The following is a 23,007-nucleotide window of genomic DNA, read 5'->3' on the forward strand; positions in this document are numbered from 1 at the left end:
CTTCATGCACCTGGGCAAGTATCAAGATGTTTGTGTGGGTCTTGGACCACGGCTTATATGTAGGATACCTGTAGATGGAAGATGCTTAATGAAGTTTAGAGGAATTTCTTTATTGCTTTTGGTAGAGGCTATGAATCAAGTTTGTATTAGAAATTACTGGTATATTTCTGCATAAATGGCAATTCTTCAAATGCAAATGTTTCAGAAAGATRTATAAATTTTAAACAGAAGAGAGAAAAAGAGAAAGATTTTAGCAGTATGGYCAGTAAAGTATGGCCCCTGGGAAGTGGAGGTGGCTAGTCAAGGCTTTTAGTTGCTTCAAGATCATCTCTGTTAAAGAACTTTCAGTCCGTGCATGTAGATCTAGATCTGAAGCTTTGTCACTCTTTGAGAGAAGCCACTCCATGGCCAGTCAGTACCATGGCAGAGCAACAGACCCCAGCATAGGGGCTTTTTCTGGGGCAGGGGGACATCAGGGTGGTGAGGAGAACTGCCAGAAGCCAGAAGTGCCAGCAGTGCTCTCATGGGACAGCATAGTTTAATGTGTTCATGACTTACATAGACAAAGGGATCCAGTGCACCCTTGGCATGTTTGCACATCGCACCAAGCTGAGTAATACAGTTGACACACCTGAAGGATGGAATGTCATCCAGAGGGACYGGCACAAGCTCCAGAAGTTGTCCTATGGGATTCCCATTAGGTTTMACAACACCAGGTGTGAGGTGCTGCACCTGTATCAACACAGGCTGGGGGATGAACAGATCCAGAGTGGCCCTGCCAAGGAGGACTCGGGGTGCAGGAGAGGCTGGACATGAGCAGGCAAAGTGCACTGGCAGCCCAGAAAGCCAATTGTGTCCTGGGCTGCATCCAAAGCAGCGTGGCCAGCCGGTCAAGGGAGGGGATTCTGTCCCACTGCCCCACTCTGGTGAGACTGCCCTGGAGTGCTGCACTCAGCTCTGGGGCCCATCACAGGAGGGACATCGATCTGTTGGGAGTGAGTCCAGGGGAGACCACCATGGTGACTGGAGGGATGAAGAACTTCTCCTACAAGCTAAAACGGAGAGAGTTTGGGTTGTTCATCCTGGAGAAGAGAAGGTTCTGGGGTCACCTTATTGCAGCCTTCCAGTACCTGAAAGGCAGCTATAAGAAATATGGGGACATGTGTTGTGGTAGGGCAAGGGTGATGTTTAGTGCTGGAATGTTTTAATACTAAATGGTTTTATCTTGGATATGAGGAAGGTTTATATGAGGGTGATAAAGTAGTGAAACATGTTGCCCAAAGATGTAGCGGATGTCCCATCCCTGGAAACACTCAAGATCAGTCTGGACGGGGCCCTGAGCAACTGATCTTGTTGAATATATCTCTGTTCATTGCAGGAAGTTTGGGCTAGATGACCTGTCCCAACCCAAGCTATGCTCTGATATYCTGGGACATGTCCTAACCGTTTGTACATCCATCTTCTCAATGGAATTGTCAATAGTTTCCACTGAATCGTGCTTYAATTAATCTCTTTGAAAGGTTTTAGTTTAATTCTACTCTGTAGWGGAACTAAATTGCAGAATTCCAGTAGGTGCCAATAAACAGCTTCATGTTTGAGTTTGTTTTGTTTAGAGTGGATGTAGGTGGGTATATATATAGAAAAATTTTAGGAGTCTTTCAAGGTGYCATTCCAAGGACACACACCTGTAAAAATAAATGATATATGCTTACATTGCACTTCAGAAAATATGATAATCATATAATCACACGTATTTTAGTTTGTCTTCAGTAGTAGCCAACAGCATCTCTTTCCAAAACAAATGTGTTTTCCTACAAATATACAGAAAAAAGACATTCATCAAACTTCATAATCTTAGTGACAGATTTTGTGTACATAAAATYGTAACAGGTTTTCCATGAATGAAGTATAGTGTCTCATAACATTATAGGCCAGAAATAACAGCTTTATCCTTTTGAGTACAAGAAATCTGCAGGCTACCAATAGAACCCATARCTAGTTTTCTGTCTAGGTCTCCTGATATTTGTTCAGAAGGCATAATTTGGTTATTTGCAGGTATTTTATGGAGTAYTGTTTCAGATAAATAATACCACTTTAGAAGAAGAAGGATATGAAAAGTCGCTGAAACAGCATTTCTAAAAATCCCCTTAAATGTTGGGTTTTCGCCTCCCCATAATATATGTGACATCTCTTAATATCATATATGCTGCTGGGGATGTGAGAATTTTGCAAACATGAGTTTTCTSTCAATTATTTAACTGATTCATGGTTTGCCACCTACATGTAGTTAAGTATCCAAAATCCTGATGATATTAGTTTTACATGGCATCACATAATTTTATATTGAACTACAAAGTCCTTAATAACTTTCAAAAAAGACCCACAACTATGGAGTATAAATATATATGCTTGTGTTTCCTCTCTTGTTTTAGCCTTTAGTTTTGTCCCTTGATAGTCACTGCATAAATATCTATCAGTAAAAGTYCTGCTCCAGATCACACAGAACACAATGTGAAAAACTTCCACAGTGAAACGGAACAATTCATATGAAGATCAGTACTCAAGTCTAAATCTTGACAGTAGTCTTTAAATCACATTTTGAACAAAATCATCCACATGATGAGAAAAAGGGTTAATGACAAATTTCACTGAAAACAASATGGTTCATGATATAATTTCATTTTCAAAAGCTATATTTATGGATTACAACCAACTGAATCAATTATTCCAGTAAATACAGAGAAAAGAAGCAGCTGTGTTTTTCCAATACTATTAAAATTTGAATTAATACTAAAAGAAACAAAAATTGAAGGGAGCAAGTGGATTATAGGCATTACTTGTTCCAAATGACATAATTCCACCACAGGCTCCACACTAAGTATTTTTGGTAAAATGATACTTCAGCTTTAAACTATGATTTCTGAGCCCTTAGTCATRTTTACTTTAAACTCTTCTCTGTAGAACTGGTAATCGCTCTCATGAAAAAAGAAAGAGGTAAAACTCAACATGAATAAAAAGCTTTTATTTTTAAAAATCATTAATTAAATCTCAGATCTGTTCTTCACAGATTTCTTTCATGAGGTGATGGCCAGTAGGGACCAGCATAATCAGTTGGTCTGACCTCTGTCTGCAGACATTTGTTTAGAAATTGGATTAAAACGTATTTTATAGGAAGATATGCAATAATTTCTTGAAGACCTAAAGTTGTTATGAGTTAACAGCCTCCTGATAAGCTGATCCATTTTTTACCTACACAGCTAAGAAAAAACACATTTCATTTTAGGGCTAAGAGTTGTTTTTTCTTCCTTTATCTTCAGTCCCAGCTACTGGATTGTTCCAGCACCTTTGCCTGCAAGACGCTGTGTGAAGAAAAGCTTTGTTCATGATCAGAACTTATAAAAATCCAACAGTACTCCCCAGTGTCCACATTGTAAAYTGTGTCTTTTGTGACCTAAATTATTTGTGCCCCCCTTTGTGTACTCTGCACTTTCCACGCTGTTGCTTAAATGGGACTGTCAAGAGTCAGAAACAGGATTCCAGGAATGGTTTTAGCACTGCTGCATTCAGAAACAAAGTGCCTTCCCAGCTTATTCTCGCATTGCCCTTGGTGCATATGCAAGCACATTACTGAGTGCTACAGCCAGAACATCAAAACAGGTCAATGAAGGACACTTGGGTTTTTCTAGTGAATACTTCAACAGGCCTCTCACATGTGAAAACAGCTGGCCTTCCTCATACCCAAACACTGCACAGCATTTGTTTGAATTAGAGTAGATTTTTCTGGACAGTGATCAATAATTTGTCCCTAATCTCATCATTTACTGCCCCACCCATCTTAGTGGCATCTTTATTGTACAGCTGAACTTTATATTCTATGGGTACTTGATAAAAACTTCCAATAACATTGGGTCSAAAACTCTTCTAGGAGGTTTCAGGAGACATTGTGGCAGCTGGATCTAGGACTAAGTATGAGGTGAAACTCATTAATATCTTAATTTCATTAATATTTTAATATGCATCCCTGAGTGGAGATTAGCTTTTCACCCCTCCACTGGCTTTTGCTGTACCTTGTTTTTGTTCCTGTCAGCATTCATAGAAGTTTTTTAAACAATGAAAGAAAAACCTCTTAAAGTCAGTGGTGGTTAAACTTCTCCAGAACCTGAAAGAACCTGAAAGTGGCCAAACAATGTGATCAAAATGCAGATGGATTTAGTCTGTCCGTGATACCATAAAGAAGTATGAGAATCAGACAAAGCATTTTCACAAACCATCATACACAAGGGTGGAAGAGGATGGAACTATAAGAGCAGGTGAAAACTCAAAGAGTAGAGAATTGAGTTTGTTGGGAAGTTTTGTAAAAGTGCATATGGAAAAGTAATGGGTGGGATAAGGACAGTCACTGAATACAAACAGCAGCACCAACTAAGGTGAGGGTGGGCAGAGCACTGAGACATTAGTGCCTAATTAGAACACTGGTTATCCCACAATCCTGTGTGAAAGGAAAAAAGATACGAARAGCATTGCAATTTTTTTGGAGCATGCTACTGTTGAGCTTCAGACCCTTGCTAAGTCAATATGCATGTTTTACAAATAGCTGTGCAGTGATTGATCTGATTTAGACTAATGTTGTTTTCTCAATATGTCAGTTCATGTTGCAKATCTTACCAGTAATCAGGCAAAATCTCTCACAAGGTGAAGTCTGCAGASTACTGCTGTGAGAAAGGGTACTGACTACTCAAACAACCAGAGGAAACAGGTGCATAACAAATGGTGCAAGAAAAAAMGTGAGCAAGGATCTAACCTAACTTGAATGGAATGGCTGGCAAAGTACCTATTCAGTCTGTTTTAGTAACGTCATTTTGGCAATTCTTGGTATGCACTACATAGGCTAAATCCCTGCTTTCTTTCTAATCCTTGTGCTACTCTGGTTGAACTAAGTGCAGGATTTAAATRTAATGTTGTCCTTGAGGCGAAGACTTTGCAGCCAGAAATGTGGGAATTAGCTTTTCCTTCCCTTTAATATAGATTTGCCACCAACTCAGAAGCCTGTGACGCATTTTGCTCCTCTACCTCKAAATGACACAGATGCCTAAAGTTCTTAGCCTGAAAACCTGAATTTACCTCTGCTTCTTTTTCTATGTAGTATGAATGATTCATTTTGTTCCATGACGCTGTTTTCAACTGCAAAACTGTTACATAAAGGCATTCTGCTTTTCATTCAGCTTTGGGAATTTCCTGTGCTTTACCACCAAGACCTAGGTAGAGTGAAGTTCAGGATGATTTTGAATKAGGTGCTAGCAATCCACATAGAGTATATTTTTTTATATTTGTGCTATTTTTCCTTTATAGTGTACTTTCTGATATTTAGCATTCATCCTACTTCAAAATTCAGTATGTTTAAACTAAATACTTGTTAAATGGACTGTCTTGTCCATGATCTTTTCATATCAACATGACATTTACAGAGTCCCAGCTCAGAAAAACKGTCTTGTTCAGGAGGGAACTCAGGAATCTGTTTATATCACAAGACCAGCAGTTAGAGGAATGTACATAGATTTAATCAATGAATAGGAATGRCCTGCACTGGGAATAGTTTATTCCCCAAAATAACTTTATTACTTCTTTTTGGTTTTGTCTATATTTAAAACCAAAAGTGTATATATATCTTTTAATTGTGAAGGTTTCTTCAGTCTTTATTTTTCTCCTGGTTCTCATCAATAATTTTTATTTCTGTTTGCAAGATTTATGCTTGGCTATAGATTCAAAGGCATCTAAATATGTATCCTCTGACTAGGCACATGGGCAGCATCTGTTCAACCCAGTGAGTCTTCAAAGAGAGGTAGACTGACCTACACAGAGATGGCTAGTGAAGAGATGAGGACTTGTCCTGCTTCCTTAMCCAGGTTTCCTTTCTGTGTGATAGAACAGGATGTTGCTTTGCTTCTAACATAATGATAAACCATTCCTAACAAGGTGATTTCCAGTAGGTAAAACTTTCCAGTTTATTGACTTTATTTTGACTTTGAAAAACTGACAATGAGTATATGCTAAGATGGTATACCTGAAGATTTCTACTATTAGCTCTGAAACAGAAGAAAAAGAGCCAGGAGTAATGGGACACTTTTAAATTTAGTTTGGGAAGTATTATTAATATACATTATATAAAATAAAACAACTATTTCAGTTCAATCTAAGCTATTATTGTAACATATTAAACGCAATCATCACAGCATTCTAGACATCATATTATTCTCCRTCAGTATGTTATTAAATAGCATCATATATATGACAAATGTATTCTCTAACCATTTAAATGCTTTGTTTTGTTTGGGGAGGAGGGGAAATGCAGCAAAACAGCACTATTGGGCCGTATTTTTAGCTGCTGCAAATTAACATAGCTCCACTGGGAGTACTGCCAGGAATTTAAAATTATTGTTGAACTTTACAGTAGAATCAGCTACTGCAGCACTTCAGTTATATGGAAGGCTGGAGTGTAGGGAACATTTGAAAGAAAGCATAATAGATAATCTGTGGATAAGATCTGCTTCCATGCCAGGTGAGCTAAACAAAATATTTCAAGCTGCAAAATATTGAATGTATGTAACTTATTTTAGTACTGGCATTATAAATAATCTGTAAAGGAAAAACTGGTGCATACAAATCCCATACCTTACTAATACAGTAGAATTCCCTGCATGAAGACTCTGAATAGGCAAAAACCCTCTCATTTATAATCAGCATGGGGATTCACATATTCTCTAATGAAATCCCTGCTAAATAAGCCATATGGTCATAACACTATGGTTTGACGCAAGAGAAAGAGTGTTATTCTAAATCAAAAATCAGAAAAGAGACATAAGATGAAACAGTTAACAATTTTCTTTTTTTCAGACAACAAAGCAAAATAGCAAAACCTGTGTCCTAAAGTTAGGTAATAGTAGGAAAATAAACCTGCACRGTTAGAAGCCATAATATTTTTAAATGCTAAGAAGTGAAATGCAACATATGTGTAAAGAAAGGTACTTARCTATTCTCACAGTGTGGCTCAGTTAATTGTATCAACACTGAAAAAAGCATTTGGCACCCTGAAGGACAGGTCAGTGAAGTCATTGCTATCCCATGTGAWGTCCTAAGAATATTGATGGAACAGAGTAGAAAGCACGACTGAAAGTAATCTAAAATTGTGTAAATCTTTCCTGGAATGTTGTGTTCAGTTCTGCTCAGCTTGTCTTAGTAGAGCTATAAACAGGAAGAAGGGTTCAAAACTGGGTCATTGATACCACAAGCACTGGTGGAATTCATCACTACCAGCCATCATTAAAGTCGAGACAAAAAAAAAAAAAAGAAGAAGAAGAAAGACAAGGGTTATTCTTTCAGTAAATGACAAGAACATCAACAGTTATAACAAACAAGGCATATCACATCTCTCATAGAAGGGAAGACTGAGTAAGGAATTAGCAGGATCAACAAGGGTTCTTTATAAAAGTTATAAGTAATTTCCCCCAGCTGCTATCAGTTCATTGGCGGCTGGCTGGACAAGCCCCATGTATGTAAACCAGGAACAGGAATCAGGTCCTTGGCAACAGCATCCAATTCTGTCTGTGAATCTCAAAATGAAGGAAGCTTTTACAGAAAATGAAACCGAGGTGCCAAAGTAATTCCTCGGTTTGTAAAGGGGAGTACTCTTAGAAAAAAACATATGGAGGGCATGATACCCATCAAATAGCCTAGAATTAAACTACAGGAGTCCTAGTAGTACAAAGTTAATGGCTGGACTCAGTGATCTTTGATGTCTTTTCCAACCTAAACCATTCTGTGATTCTATGGAAATCATAATCCTGAAAGTCAAAATGAAGCCTACAGCCCATTACCCGTTTCAAACTGCTGCCAGGCTGGTGAACAAAATTCACTTCTATGTGAAACTCATCTCAGGCCCTACTGGAAGGAGAATTCCAATAATGAAACACAAACATTTTGTATTAATTTCCACCCCAAAGTATGGCCTTCGGGATCTGGTTTTAGCCCTTTGGAGAGTAGAAGTGAAATGAAGCATTTCCTCATTTCATATGTAACATTAATGTGCAGCCTCTGCTAGTTTCTTTTAAAATGCAATTATTTCTTCCTTGATAAGATTCAATTAATTGGTGAGATAATGAAATAGCTACTCCCCAAGAATTGTTATGYAACTTACATTAACTTGTCTTAGTACAATGGGAGATATCAAATTTAGATATATTTTATTTCTTTGCTGTTTTCAGCTCTTTTTCACATTCATTTTACAACACTAAATATTCAGTATTGGAAAAAACTTATAAACTTATGCCTGTGGTGTTTTAGCAGTACATCCTTTTGCTGATTTGTTCAGTGAATGCTTGTTTTGTTCTTATTAATTACAAATGTGTATGTAATGACACACTGGTTTGATATCATTGTGTTACACAGGCTATCTAAAGCCATTGCCTGAGGACTATAACACAATCTGCTGAAGCCTGGGCAGATTTACAGAGTGCTCTACATTATCCTGTAGTTCATGCATCACTGAGTCTTTTCCTCTTCTAATTAGAGACCAGCCAATTGCACTATTTATAATTACTTAATATGCTGAGCATTTTGTAAAGAGGGGTTAAATAAAGAGAGATTTAGCAAGAAGCAGAGAGAACAGGCTAAATATTTAATTAGCAAAGCAGTAAGTATCAGGATACTTGGATCTTTAAAACTTGCTTTCTATTAGTTTGTTCTTTTGAGACCACTTTCTCCAAGTGGAAAACACACTGACAGTCATAATCCCCTCCCCCCCCTTAAAATCTTACACAGAAAACACTGACACAAAATCCTGATTTGAATAAATRTGTTGATTGGGTTTTTCTAGCGAATACTTCAGCAGGCAGGTAAAGTTATTTTAGGGCACATATTACGTGCTTCTAAAGAAACAGGAGTAATTGTTCCATATTAAAAGCTAAATTCCATTAAAATACAGGATTATTGGGGAGTGTTTTGGAGGCATATATACTCTTCAGATTTCTTTGCWTCAATTTTTGTGAAGGTAATTCAGTTATTTATTCAGACTTAAATTTGGAGGAAAAAGCCTGCAAAAATGTGTTTAGCATTATGAAATCAGATGTGTTCCTGCTACTTTGCTGTGGAGCAAAACTGTTTCTAACCCAGTGGAGATCATAGCTGAGCACTTCAGCTTTCTCTGCTTTTATATCTTCTTCTTGCCTCCAACAGATTTCCTATTGCAGGGACTAGAGCAACTCGTCTTGTCTCAATAAGCCCAGTTGCTGGAATGATTTCTTCTCTAGGAGATTTGGACTAAAATATTGCATTATGACTATGAAAGTAGTTGCTTTCTTGCTCTCTGATGCAGTTTATCTGGATGATGGAGGTTAAAAAAAAAGTGCTTAAATGTAGTGTTTCCCGTAACCCAAGTAATACTGACAATAAGGTTAGGGTGCAACTGCCTGTGACATATGTCAACAGATCAGAGCTGAGAATCTGTGAGTGTGTGAGAGAAGRGATCTTCTGAAGTATCTGATCAACTGAAGTCAGATCAACACATCTTACCACAGTCCTAGCAAAGGAAAAGGTTTCTGTTCAGTTTTCAGAAAAATTCTGACTTTTCTGGGCTCATTATGTCTGCAAAGTAAATCAGAAGATGAAAATCGTTTTGCGTAAAATGTGATCTGAAAGTATCTTGGGTGGGACAGAATAAGGTTTACATTCAAAGGCAAAACTACAGTATATAAACAAAGCTATGAAATTTTAAATCTTAGAGGATGTAAGATGAAGAGGTTTTGTAAGAGCCAAGGCAACAAACATAAAGCAATATTACACTTCAAAACAGCTATACAATAAAAAACATGACTCATCATTTGTCAGCATCTTTTTGGAATGCTTTCAAACACCCCTCTTTAACATTTCCCAACCTATAACATTTACACAAAACCAAATGTATAAAAATGTGCCATCATGAAACTAGGGGCTGCTCTCTCCCASAGTGTCATGGCAAATCTGTACAACTTTACAGAGATGAGAGAGATAGACCTGGAGGGAGTGCCTATAGATGAGCGAGCATAGAGTTTTTGTGGTCTCTCACTTTATGTTGATCTTGTCCAGTCCCATTTGCTTTCCAAGAGGATACTGTACACTGAGACATAAACACGTATTACAAGTGAGCACTGCTCACATATCAATTGTGTATCAATAGTGTAAAGGAGCAACAGAGGAGGAAACCTTTGTTCAGCAAAGGTGTGARTACTCCAGAAGCACAAATGAAGCTGTAGCAACATATGCAGTGTACTTACTTAAAAAAAATGGGTAGATAGGTCTCCACAGACAAGAGACGAAGCTTTAAGCAATAGCGGGCAGACTGTGACTTCATGTATTTAACTTCAAAGATAAAGTTACACTTCCATATAATCAACATATTTCCTAGTACAATCCAGTACAATCTCTGTTGAATATTTCTAGAATACCAATGCATATCACTGYGGAAAACATTCTTATACTCTGGCCTAATTCCGTGTACTGAAACAGTAGATTTCTTTCAAACTTTTGAATGCACATTAAGTTAAGCAAATGTACAACATCTTCAATTACTTACTGCCAACACAATTCTGTTGCAAAACAAAATGGTGGGACAAAGCCAAAACTGGTTGAATTACGTCAGTGCTGTGGTCTGGTAGGGGCTGTTGGAAGGACACAGAGCAGGGAGGAGGCAAGGGAGTCKCACATTCAGCCTGCAAGTTTCCAGATGTCTCAACAGCTGGGATCTCAAGCATATGCATGGCCTGAAAGAAAGGTGTGGCACTGCCTGGGACAAGTAGCACTGCTGGAGCTCACTGAAGCATGCTTTCAAAATAAAGGCTTGTAGTTGTGAGATTTAAAATAACGTAATGGYGACAAATGATTAAGGGAAGGAACAGAAGCTCTGAACTGCTTTGTTACCCTTCTTCTCAATAAGGTGAGTTCTTATTGGTGCTTTAAATTGTATTTGCCCTTCTATAGTACAGATATTACATGTATAGTATGAAAGACTGGTGAAAGTTGTTGTATAAAGGAAAACTGTTGYACAAGATATGCCAAAGTCTTTGGGCTAATTGCTGCTATTTTTATACCATATAAGACTGTAATGTTTCACAAGGGTAATCAAGATGAATGCACAGCTTCTTTGCTTCATGCTATGGGAAATGCTTATGTTAGAAAAATAATGGTTTATTTCATTTATTGTAAATATTGCAGTGATCATATGAATACTTCTTTTGACACACAGGATTTTACTTAATGAAGGATTAATGTGTTTGGTGTGTTTGTCTTGTCACCCAAATTGGTCTCTTGTGAAACATTATGTACCTTACTGAATGTGCTCAGAATGGCTCTGCCAGGCTATTATTTTAAAAAGCAAGACTCCTTTCTGAAAAGTGCATTTCTTTCTTAGAAGATATAAACAATGGAAAGCTAAAGTTATCCTAAAGGTAAAATAAGGTCAAAGCTGTTGAGAGTCATCAATTAATTTATCCTGGGAAAAGAATACTGACAGGCTGAGCTGATCAAAGCCTTTGGCTGACTGAACATCGGCTATCATGCTATGGCACTCTATTGACTTTCCAGAACTTGTTGATCCCTTCTGCCTCCCTGCATTACTGTAGCCATCAAAGAATGACACACATCAGGAACTCTGCTACATTTCTAACTGGAAACAGAGCCAATATTTCTGAATGATCAGTGGTCAGTGCCCTTTAAATCTAAGCACTTCCTCAACCTAACAAAAAATTTCCTAAACCCAGTAAACTCCTTRGAAAAAGCCCCTTTTCTTTCCCAAAGAACTGCCAAGAAATTATGTAGTCTTGATGTGCCTGTGAAATAACATCATTGGTAAAAAATCCTCTTTTCGTGGGATGGGGGGNGGTTTCCCTCCTAATCCTGCCAGTTGTGCAGTGTTGCTTGAATATTTGTACAAAATGGAATAGCATTTTTGATTCAGGCTATATGTGAGCTATACAGCTCTTTTCCCTAAAAGGGAGTGCCTAGTGTGAGCAATTATTGTTGTACTGTATTGCTCTCCTGATGGTTTACAACCAAGAATTTYGATGTCTTCTTCTGTTTCACCTTTGCTTCCAAAGACCTTCCTTTGCTAGCAGTCCCCTACTGCCACAAATCTTTCTCCTGTCCTGCTGAATGATCTCACAGCTTTGCTTCCTTTTCTTCACATAACTGAAATCAGTTCCACTTTTTATGTAGTCTCTTCAATTTAATGAAGTAACAACCACTCAAGTGCTGTACAACTCATGAATAATTTAAATTTGTAAGGAAGGTATCATTGTGGTCAATGGCAGGAATGGGGAAAGAAATAACTAACCATATTCAGCTAGAGCCAAAAAGAACTCCCTAAAAAGCTCCTGCACTCTCAGAGAAGCCAGATAGTTCAGTACTTAAACAGTGCATAGATGTGTTGTTATATGAAAACTAGAGAATTTATAGAGCTGCTAGGACAGATTCTACACTCACCAGAGCATAAATCTGCAGTAATTCCATTAGCCTTTGTGGATATATGTCACTGCCAGGRAAATCAGAATGACTCTTTGTTTTTCCTGCTTTATGGGATGAATAACGAGATCACCACAGAGTGTCAGAAAACCCCAAGTGTGGCATCACAGGGATTAGAATAGATGTCCTTTAATGTTGCTGGGCAAAAAATTCAGACAGATGTTCCTGATGAATACACTCTTTAATGTCCAGCTCCTGCTCTTAACATAGTGAATGAAACACTTTTTTCAAACTTGACTTTAATCAGAACAAAAAGAAACCCTGGTCATTTGCTGTCTGCTTTTCTTAGGTTTGCCTTAGGCAGTTTTTAAATGACAGCTTAGAAAGTGTGGGAGAAAATAAAGAATTTAGGTTGAGGTTTTTAATTTCCTTTAGCTAGATTTCACATTTTTGTGGGACTAGAGTATTGGAACCTGGCGATTTATCTTTGGGTGTTTTAAGTTCAAACAAAAGCAAAATCAGAATAAAAAGTTGGACAGTTGGACAAACCCTTGTTTGTCCTTGTCCCTATTCTAGATAGAAAGTGATTTTTTAAGGGAAAGAAATTTAATATTTTATGTATGTGAACGAACCCTGAATGCCCTGGTACTAAGAACAAATTAGCCTTGTACTGCACAGTGCTTACAGTGGAAGGCCAGGATTAATCATCTATGGTTTGTTCACTGGAAGGCTGAACTCTGGCATGAAGGTCATAAAGATGGTCCCCAAGCAGGGAGTAGTTTGATATACCCATATCTGGAAAAGGAGCTGTGAAAGGATTCAGCAGCAGAGTGGGTGGGGGTCAGGCCCGAGTTTGTGTCTGGACTGTCCGGGCTCATGGATCTCCAGTTTCTGCACCATCCTGGCCTAGGAGAGAAGCAGATCATCCTCAGGTGKGTGCGGAAAGCAGTACTTTGGTTCACAGCCAGAAGCAGGTCACAGACCTATTTGGTTCTCAGTCTCATGTTGCTGCTTCTGGAGCTCTGTGACCTGGTTCAGGGAGAAGCAAGGAACTAAGAAAGAATGCRCCTACTGGCTATTTTTTCCTCAGTTAAATTAGAATGTCACAAAATGTGTAAAGGTTGTTACTACCAAGTTAGTCTGATCTCTGGCTTTGTGTCTGAACGTGCAGGAGCTGTGAATCATTRGAAATCAGCTCATAAGCCAATGTAACCTCTTGTTTACCTAAAAGGGAATTATTCCAATTGATCCCTTCTAATAAATGCTTTTAGAGTTAATGACATATTTCCACAAATAATATTCCTAGCAGCCATTATGAAGCCAGAAACTAGTCATGATAATAGGCATTCTAAAATATTTTTGATGATATCTACCATTAGCCAGGCATGGATTTACAGGGCAAATACAGAATTATAGCCCCTTATTAGCACGAAGCACCAAAAACTCTATTACACACTGTGGAAGAGGCAGTTCCATGGCTGCCATCCATTTCAGAAAAATTGGGAACTGAAAAGGAGATACACTGCAGGCAGTGGTGGTTTACTGAAGGGTAACAGGTAGTGCTATTCTGAAAGGCAAACATCTGCCAACCCAGAGCTGGGGAYGGGAATGTCACAGCCCCTGAAGGAGGAAAAATGTCTTCAGGTTTTACACATTGATCTCATGAGAAAGAGGATAGAGGTTCTCGTCTGCCAGGCCAGACATCTTACTATAGATGGCAGGCTCCAACGGGAATCTTCTATGGTTTCTAATGTAAAGTACATTTCTAAAAGTGCATGTCTCRTTGCTGTCACTGCTGTCACTGCTGTTACTGGGCACCAGAATCAAAGGTTCAGCTCCCTGGTCTAACATGCTTTTCTGTATGGTAATATTGAGACACAAAGTGGGACTGCTTTTATATCTCATACCATGGCTGACACAAAACTAAGATAGTGCTGTTGGTGGCATATATAAGTGTCCATTTTTTCACAAGAGATTCTTACCTTTATTTTTGAAATGCAAAAAACATCATATTTGAACATTATTCATAAACAGAACAAAAGCAGTCAAAATCTGGATAGTAGAAAGTTCACATCTTCATGAAGTTCAAAAGTGCCRTGGACTTCTAGCTTTTACTAAACATGTCTGGCGATTTAATGTGCTGATTTTATGTTTGAGATAATCTGCAACTCCAATAACATAACAGGAAATTTGTGTTTTGTAGCATATGGTCTTATTTATTCTAATACMCTTCAAAAGTGTTTTAAGTACAACACATTTATCCAATTTTCAGAAGGTTGTATCGGCTTTAGCAGCAGAAAATGAACACAATGAGTGGTGTGCCAGCCAGAGTCTGCATGGAATTGATATCAGCAGAAATTTCTGTTTGAAATAACAGCTATTTCTTCGTTTAGYTGAATTCATTTCCAGACCTGACAAAAATTCAGAACAATATTGTGAATGAAAAATAGATATGTTTATGAAGCAAAAACATAACAGATCTTATTTTCAGGCTGATTCTAGTGAGTTACATTATGTATTCAAAATTGGAGTGYTCTTATGTCAAAAATCCACACGTATTAAATACCTTTTGAACATTTTTGTTGTACTGAATTTCCAAGGGGGAAATCTTCCTTAAGGTGAAAAAACACATTACAGAGCTGTATGTACAAGAGGATTACAAACCAGATAAGCTTATTTTGAATAGGACAAGGATCACACATTTCACACACTTTTTTTCTCTTAGCAAATTACAAAAGTCTGTTCTATTTGCTAGACATATCTTGCAAAACTCATGAAACATATTTTAGAAGAATTGCCTGGGTTAAATGTAAGATCTCAATAAACCTGAACATACCTTCAAATGTTTCTTTCTTAGCTACTWGAATGTGTTATCTGATATACTGCTTTTGAATTATCATTTAGAGAAATGTTCTTRAGTGCCTGAGTAATAAGGTGACAGAAATTTGATCAGCTATTGGAGTTATATTTACATGCCTTGAAAAACTGACTGCCATTTTGCATCTCTTTTTGGAGAGCCTGAATTSTGCTCTGCTGCACACTTCTGCAAATTGAACTAAGATGAATCAGGATGATGGGGCTGCAAGCAAGATTCAACTTCTATATGAGCACAAGTCTGAAATGGCAACCCAGGGTAACAAATCCATTCCTCTGCAGRCATTTGCAGAGTCTTGAATGACCTAAACCCCTGCTTCCTGCTATAATACTGCCCGAATTTTATTTGGGACAAACAACTACAACAAATTATTCTTAAAAAATCTGTCATGACCTACAGAAAGCAGGATGAATAAAAGACATTGCTAATATTGCAGATGYCAGTATAGCAGGATTTTTTAAAATTTGCTTGGAGTACCTAGGACAAAGACTGTACCCTTCAATATAGAGGAATACAACAAACAAGCAAATAAKCAAACCACTTGGATTAGGGGAAAAGTTCTTCCTCATACTAAATCTGGCTATCAGTTTAAGCTTACTTCAAATGGCACCAGGAGTGTTTCAGCACTGTGCCTTTGCATCCTGTCTAGACATGTGGCCTGTTTCTAGTTGGCTGGTCATTAGAGGAACAGAAGAAAAGTAAAAAAAAAAAAAAAAAAAAAAAAAATAAAAAAAAAAAAAAAAAAAAAAAAAAAAAAAAAAACAAAAAAAATAACAAAAAACAAAAACAAACCTATGAGGCAATTTATACATCAAGAGAGAAAAATAAAATATTAATCCCTCTTGGCTCTAAGGCAGCCAATGAATGCCCTGAAGGAGATATTTAATATAATATGATATATGTCACAAACAAGCAGTGATCCAATTTCCTTTCAAAACTTTTTGGAGACCTTGACCAAACATTTACATCTGTCCAACCTTGTGTTTGGTATTTGAAGATATAGCCATCAAAGAATTTCTTGCAAGTGTAACTCCTTGCTCTGGAAAAAAAATAAAAAAAAAAAAAAAAAAAAAAAAAAAAAAAAAAAAAAAAAAAAAAAAAAAAAAAAAAAAAAAAAAAAAAAAAAAAAAAAAAAGAGAAGCTTTTATCTCTGTAGAATAAATAAATAAATACTGATCTAAAGCAACATTTCAAAACCTGAATTCAGCAAAATAAGTACCTGATGCTCAGAACCTGCTGGTAGCTGAATATCTCAGAGATGTAGTTGGAGAGCAAATGTGCAGGCAGAGAAACTGGAAGCAAAGATTTCACAGCAGCACACAGAGTGCCCTGTGAAAGCCTTCAACAAAAGGACCATGCTCTTCTGTTTCTCTATACATGGTAAGAGTAATTTCTTGGTCATGCTATTACTCAGAGGACCAGAGCATGAGAAGATGTATTAGCAGSATTGGGAACTTGACTGGAGTTCTGGGGAGTCTCATTTCATGTTCTAGGCATGAAACTTAAATTCTGTCACAAGAGGCATTTTACATCAGTAGAAAGAAATTAAATCTTTCTACTGGTGAGGGCAGTGGGGATCATAGAAAAATGTGATCTCTATGTATCTGGGGATGTAAGAGTTCTGGTTTATTTTTGTAGCATCCTAAGCTATTTTTTTCTGATGTATCTACTTTGCTTTTATGGTTTAAGTCATCTATTCCTATTTGATTATATAGACTAATCAAATATAGAATCTATGGAAGATGTACATATCGCCCTCATCAAGACTAATGTGTTTGTRTATGTGTGTGTCTGTGTATGTGCATTTATGGACAGGAAGAAAAGAACAAATTATTTTTATTTCTTCTAGCTTGGGAAGAAGATATCCATTATTTTTATTGGAGGCAAATTAGTTTCATAAAATATTGTTTGTGTTGTGGTCGTGCTACAATTCCAGCTGGAGATGGGGACCCCTACTTGGCATGCTCTGTATACATCTACAACAAAAATTGTGCCTGATCCCAAAATCTCACCATCTGTACAGTTAATGAGAGGGAACAGTGGATACAATAGGCTGGAGGAGAATGAAGAAATGGAGACACAGTTTAATCAGCATAACAGGCATCACCCTGAAATGAGCCAAAGACTGACCTTACAAGGCTTACTGAAAGCAAAGTGTTCTGTTTGCTACATGCACCCCTGTTATGCAGTGCTRGAAGGAAAACCCTTCAGGAAGGTCATTCCCCTTTCCAGCTATCATCTGTTGCCAGTGATTTCCATGACAAAAAGAAGACTATTACTAACCTAGTATATACATATTACAAAGAGAAGGGGTTTACCCTGATCCACATGATTGTGATCATTAAAAGGAAATAAAACAGAGTCTTCCTGTACAAATAATATTTTAGATTTCAAAGGAAGGTAATGCAAATGGCAATAGAAAAGGAAACGTATTCTAAGGGAAAGAGGATATACAGTCAGATTTACAAGCAAATTAATACATGTTTATTTCTACTAGGAAGAATTAGATAATACAGGAAAATGGTAATTTTCTTTATATATAATTAATACCATCAAATTGAATACTCCTTAGATTGTTTATACCTAAAAGTCCCATTCAGTGCATAAGATGTGTGCAAAATTTTGATGTTATGGTACATTTTTATTTAATTCCTATTAAATAAATAGGAATGATGGCAGCTATTGTTGCATCAAACCAATTTCACACCACCAACATTGCAACGACTCAGCAGAAGTCGTCCCCCGCGTTTGACAGTTGCCAACCTGTAGAAAGTTGCATAAATGAGTATATCTTATGATAAAAACTTTATTGATGGGAAAAAATAATTTGTTGTCRTTTTAATTTTAAATAGGTTGCATTCTTGAAAAACTAGAAAAAATAAAATMATGAGTTCTAAAATAATACCACTTCTTCAGTATTGTAAGTCAAAAAAATCTTCCTCCAAATTATATATGAATAAGATAGATTTTCCTTGCACATTTAGTACATAGCTAGTGACTCATGAATTACTGTTCTAAAGTACCAAATTGGATAGCTGACATCCCACAGAGTGAGAAAATGCCTTCCCTCTCCTCTGAACAACCTTTTCCTGGGGCTTTCTGATAAAAGAGAAGAAAATGGTTTCATTTTTTTTTCAGAGATTGGGGGTAGATTTGCATTGAATTCTTGATTTCCTGATTTCACACTCTATAATGAGCTACAGATTTCTCTAGTATTAGTACCACAGGACCTGAGGTTGGGTACTTGAAACTCTCTTTGTCCTCTAGGCTATCTTGCTGCTCAGTCTGCTTCTTCTGATTGTCCCAACCCATTGATGCCCACCAGRAATGGATCTCATACTTGGAGGAGTGATGAGGACATAGCAGAATGAACATGCTGTCAAACTGGGTCTTTCTTTTATGCATTAATTTTAGGAAAGTATAGCTACATAATACAGCTATATAGTAAAACATTGTATCATCAAGACCTCACCTTATATATGTATGTACCAAATTCAGAACATCACGTAACCAGAAATCCAATACTTGGATTGCATAATATCCCAGAGTGACGCAGGGGTTAGTCTAGGTCCATACGTGGGTGAGGTTTGTCTGAGGACATACACGTGATTACAGAAAGACACGACTTTCTGGCTATTTTTTTAAAGTTGAAAACAACCTTTTCCAAAATATATAGTTTTGCATACGTGTTTGAGAAAGGAAGACATGTGCCATTCATTTGATAAAAAGATGGACTAATTATCAGGCAGCCAGATGGCAAAATACAAACTATAATTCACAGGCAATCATTCAGAACAGATCAACACCTCCCGTATGGCTCCCACACCCCAACACCAGTAAAAACACAGAGCTGCAAAAATGAAATGYTGCAAGGATCTCAAGAAACTATCTAATCCATTTTCCTGCATCCAGTAAGGAAATTTTTTGTCAGTGCAATACAATTTTATTGCATAGAAAGACTCTATGGACAGAAGGTTTCAACAGTTAAAAATTCCTTCACATGCAAAATAGRCAACAACAACAAATCCCCCCAAACCCCAGAACAAAACCATGAGGAATTCACTGAAACCTAAACCACAAAAACCTCAGAAGGAGAATAACCCACAACGCATCCTGATTGCAGCAGACACGTGTCTCTTTAATGTGGTTGGAAGTAGAACATGCATTAGGAACCCTTTATTGAATATGGGACCATTCACATACAAACTGCTCAAAGCAAAAAATACATTTCTATAACATGTGCAAAAAACCCACCATCTGACAGACTGTAAAATAAGCTTTGCTGTAATGGGCTCACAGAAAGCAATGTGATGGACAAGTTATAAGAACCTGAATAGAATATGAACAACATTCACCACATCTTGGAGCCAAGAAAAGCACTGATGAATCTGCTCAGGCAGGGACGCAGCTGCTATGGGCTGTGTGTGTGTAACAATGCAGGTGCTCCTGCCCTGCCACAGGGTGCAAACCATGAGCTGTCCTGGGCACTGGCAACAAGGAAGGGCACCCAAAACTTACGAACACTTGTAAATTTATCTTCATAAAAATTTATTTTAATGAACTATAATTCCTATGCTCACTCTGAAGTCAGACACAGGTAAGTCAGGGGTCTTACTTGTGTAACTCTCGATTTGCACCTGAGAAACATTRCTGGGGCACCCTATGGTCTGGAGACCCAATTTGGTTTGTCTGCCTTTGTTCCATAGTGCTGGGTGTACACCGCCTGCCGGCTGCTGAGGACAAATGGCAGAGAATGGCATCTTACTGTGGCTTTTAATTAATCCTGGATTTCTGCACTAGGCTCTCTGAGAAAAAAAGACATGGTAAAAGCCTTCTTATGCATTCACAATTGTTTGCAGAGAATATATTTGGGGTTGTCTTCTCTGTGCTCAGAAAAGAATATAAGAAGTCAGAATGTATGTATTTAATTAGTGCCATTTCTGCACAAAACTTCTAATTAACATTCATGGTAGTCTGCTTTAAAGAACTGCTGTTTTTTCTATTTCTTACATTTGCTGGTTGGTTGGGTGGGTTGGTTTTTTCCCCTCCCTGAATAAGAAAAAGCAGGACAGGAATGCTGAGTTTCTTTCCCTTGAAAACGTTACTGGTGAACACCAACCAGAGCTTCTTCTTTGTTGGCACTGGTGGTAGACAAAAGGCCCAGCTATCAAACAGTGCTGGCTTTTTGGTGCCTTCCCACGTGCACGGTGGGTGACAAAGTCTGCTCTAACATTGACACAGCTCAGCCTTCTGAAACCTTGACAGCTGTGGGGGATGTGAAGTCAGAATGAGAGTGGTGAGCACTGGGAGGGGTCCTTGGCTGCAGATGCCGTGTGCCTGGGTTTGTAAGGCAGCACATTTTGCCTGTCACCTTCAGGTCTAAATCCAGCGTGGCTGCCTAGTCAAATGCCAAGTAAAATGCTACATACACTAGCAAATTGCAACTAAATCTTTACCTGGGAGGGTTTATGTGGGAAGGGAAAGCTTATAACTTGTGAAGTTTAGCCTTCATGTATTTGCATAACTCCTGTGGCTACCAGCGCATGCTAAGGGTTTTTCTCTTGGCTGGTGCTTTAAAATTTTACTTTAAAATTTCCATATATACTGCAAATGGAATAGGCGTATACCTTTTATTTATATTTATATTTATATTTATATTTATATTTATATTTATATTTATATTTATATTTATATTTATATTTATATTTATAAACTGACATGTTTGGAATACTTTGGGACATAAGTATACGATGGAAGAGCAAAGTATATCAATGAACTGGACACATAAAATGTGGGAAATACATTTTTGCATGCGTGTATAGTGTAAACAGCAAATTGAACTATATTTTCTACCAGAACTCTTGAACGGCTGGTAGCAGATTTTCTTACGTTAACCTGGCTACCTGAAATTTAACATTGTGAAACCATAAGAAWGGAAACGTTGTTTATTCAGCTGATATACAGGTATCTTTCGTATTCAGATTCTGCTGGAATGCTAATAGGAAATTTGAATTTCAGRCCCTTGTTAACAGACTAGTCCTGTGGAGTACCTTCATGACACTTTCCCTCCTCTCTTCTCCTCCAGTTGCAAATGACCTCCCCCTGAGTTCTTCTCTTCCCACAATACTTCAGATGATAAGGGAAAGGCTGCTCTTAGTCAAGAACCCAGAGAAACAAAATGAATGTTGAATGCGAAAACACTTAGGAAGCCTGTGAAGTGGGTGCTGTGTWCTCAGGTTCCCTGGGGTTTCATTTTCACAAGATTACAAAAGAGTGAGTTTCAAATAACAGACCAGACGAGCTGTGTTTCAGTGACTGCACAGATTCCCTGCTCAGATGTTTCCAATAGCTCTACTTTCTAAATGGGAAGGATGTAAATGCTCCCACCATGAACTGTCACTGCCTACTTCTACACGTGCAAAATCTTTCTGAGGAYTCTTATTTTTGCAGTATTGACATAGTGCTTGACATCTGCAAGGTAATTTCATAATCTTAAGAAATTTATTCAGGCAACCATACATTTCTAGGCATTTTTTTCTGCAAGAGGCCCTATAGCAAASCAAAGGGTGTTATAGGTTTTGGTCCTTTTCAGAATAAATTGCCATCTCATGTAGTAACACCATCAGAATCACGTAGTCAAATGAYCTAAATACTCCAGGATGGGGATGGTTGCTCCTGGTATTCAATAGCTACCTCAGAAATCCTTGATTGTATCTGAAGCCACCACTATGCTTGTAGTACAAATTAAAGATTTCTGCAGTCTTTGTAAATTACTATTGTAACTATTGTAACTACAGAAGATATTTTAAAGTATTGAAAAAAAGGCTTCTCCTTCTTCTGAGCAAGGTTCTGTTCTTACTGGAAAAGTAAGCCAGAACACAAAGGAAAATATTCCACTTGCAGCTGACCACTCTACAGAGAGTGAAATAGAAATGTAGCAATGTCTTAATCACAGTCARTGCCTGGTACACATGTGTAATTACTGTGAAATCATCTCCTCAGTAGGGCCATTAGCAAGAACTGATTTTGTAAAATCCTTTCTATGTGTTTACCCCAGATTTAACCTGATCTGCACTGTGACATTATTTTGATAAAGCAAAAGATCCTAACAGGTAAACATGACTTGAAGACGTGAAACATATTCACATGAATTGTAAGCTACAAGCACATGTGATGTGTGCAACAATCAGAGTCATGGCCGCAGTGGGGCAAGAGAGGCACCAGATGGTGACAGATGTGAGGGCCACCACCTCAGGGTGCTCTGCAGGTCCAGGGCAGAYTCTGGAAGAAGCATCTGGCAGCTCAGAGGAACAAAGAGGGCAGTGAGACCAAGGGGGAGAGAGCTCCAGAGAAAAGAGTACTTGGGGGAATAAAGCAAACATGTCTGGCATACCTAAATATCCTGTCCTTTCCTGAATACAATAAACATCTTTGTGCACAGCCCTGCAAGGCCTATGTATAATAGTGCTCGGTTAATTTATCTTATTAAAATAATTTCATCTGGGGAGGGAGAAAAATCCATTAACATTTCCTGTTCTGAACTTCATTTGTATGAACAAAACCTCTAGTATTGCTTTTTATATAATTTCACTTACCTCTCTTTTACTCTACTGTAATCCCAGTTATTTCAGCAGACATTTTACAGC

Source organism: Malurus melanocephalus, unplaced genomic scaffold, assembly GCF_030028575.1.
Source record: "Malurus melanocephalus ecotype Western Australia unplaced genomic scaffold, MMel_1.1 scaffold_27, whole genome shotgun sequence".
Lineage (NCBI taxonomy): Eukaryota > Metazoa > Chordata > Aves > Passeriformes > Maluridae > Malurus > Malurus melanocephalus.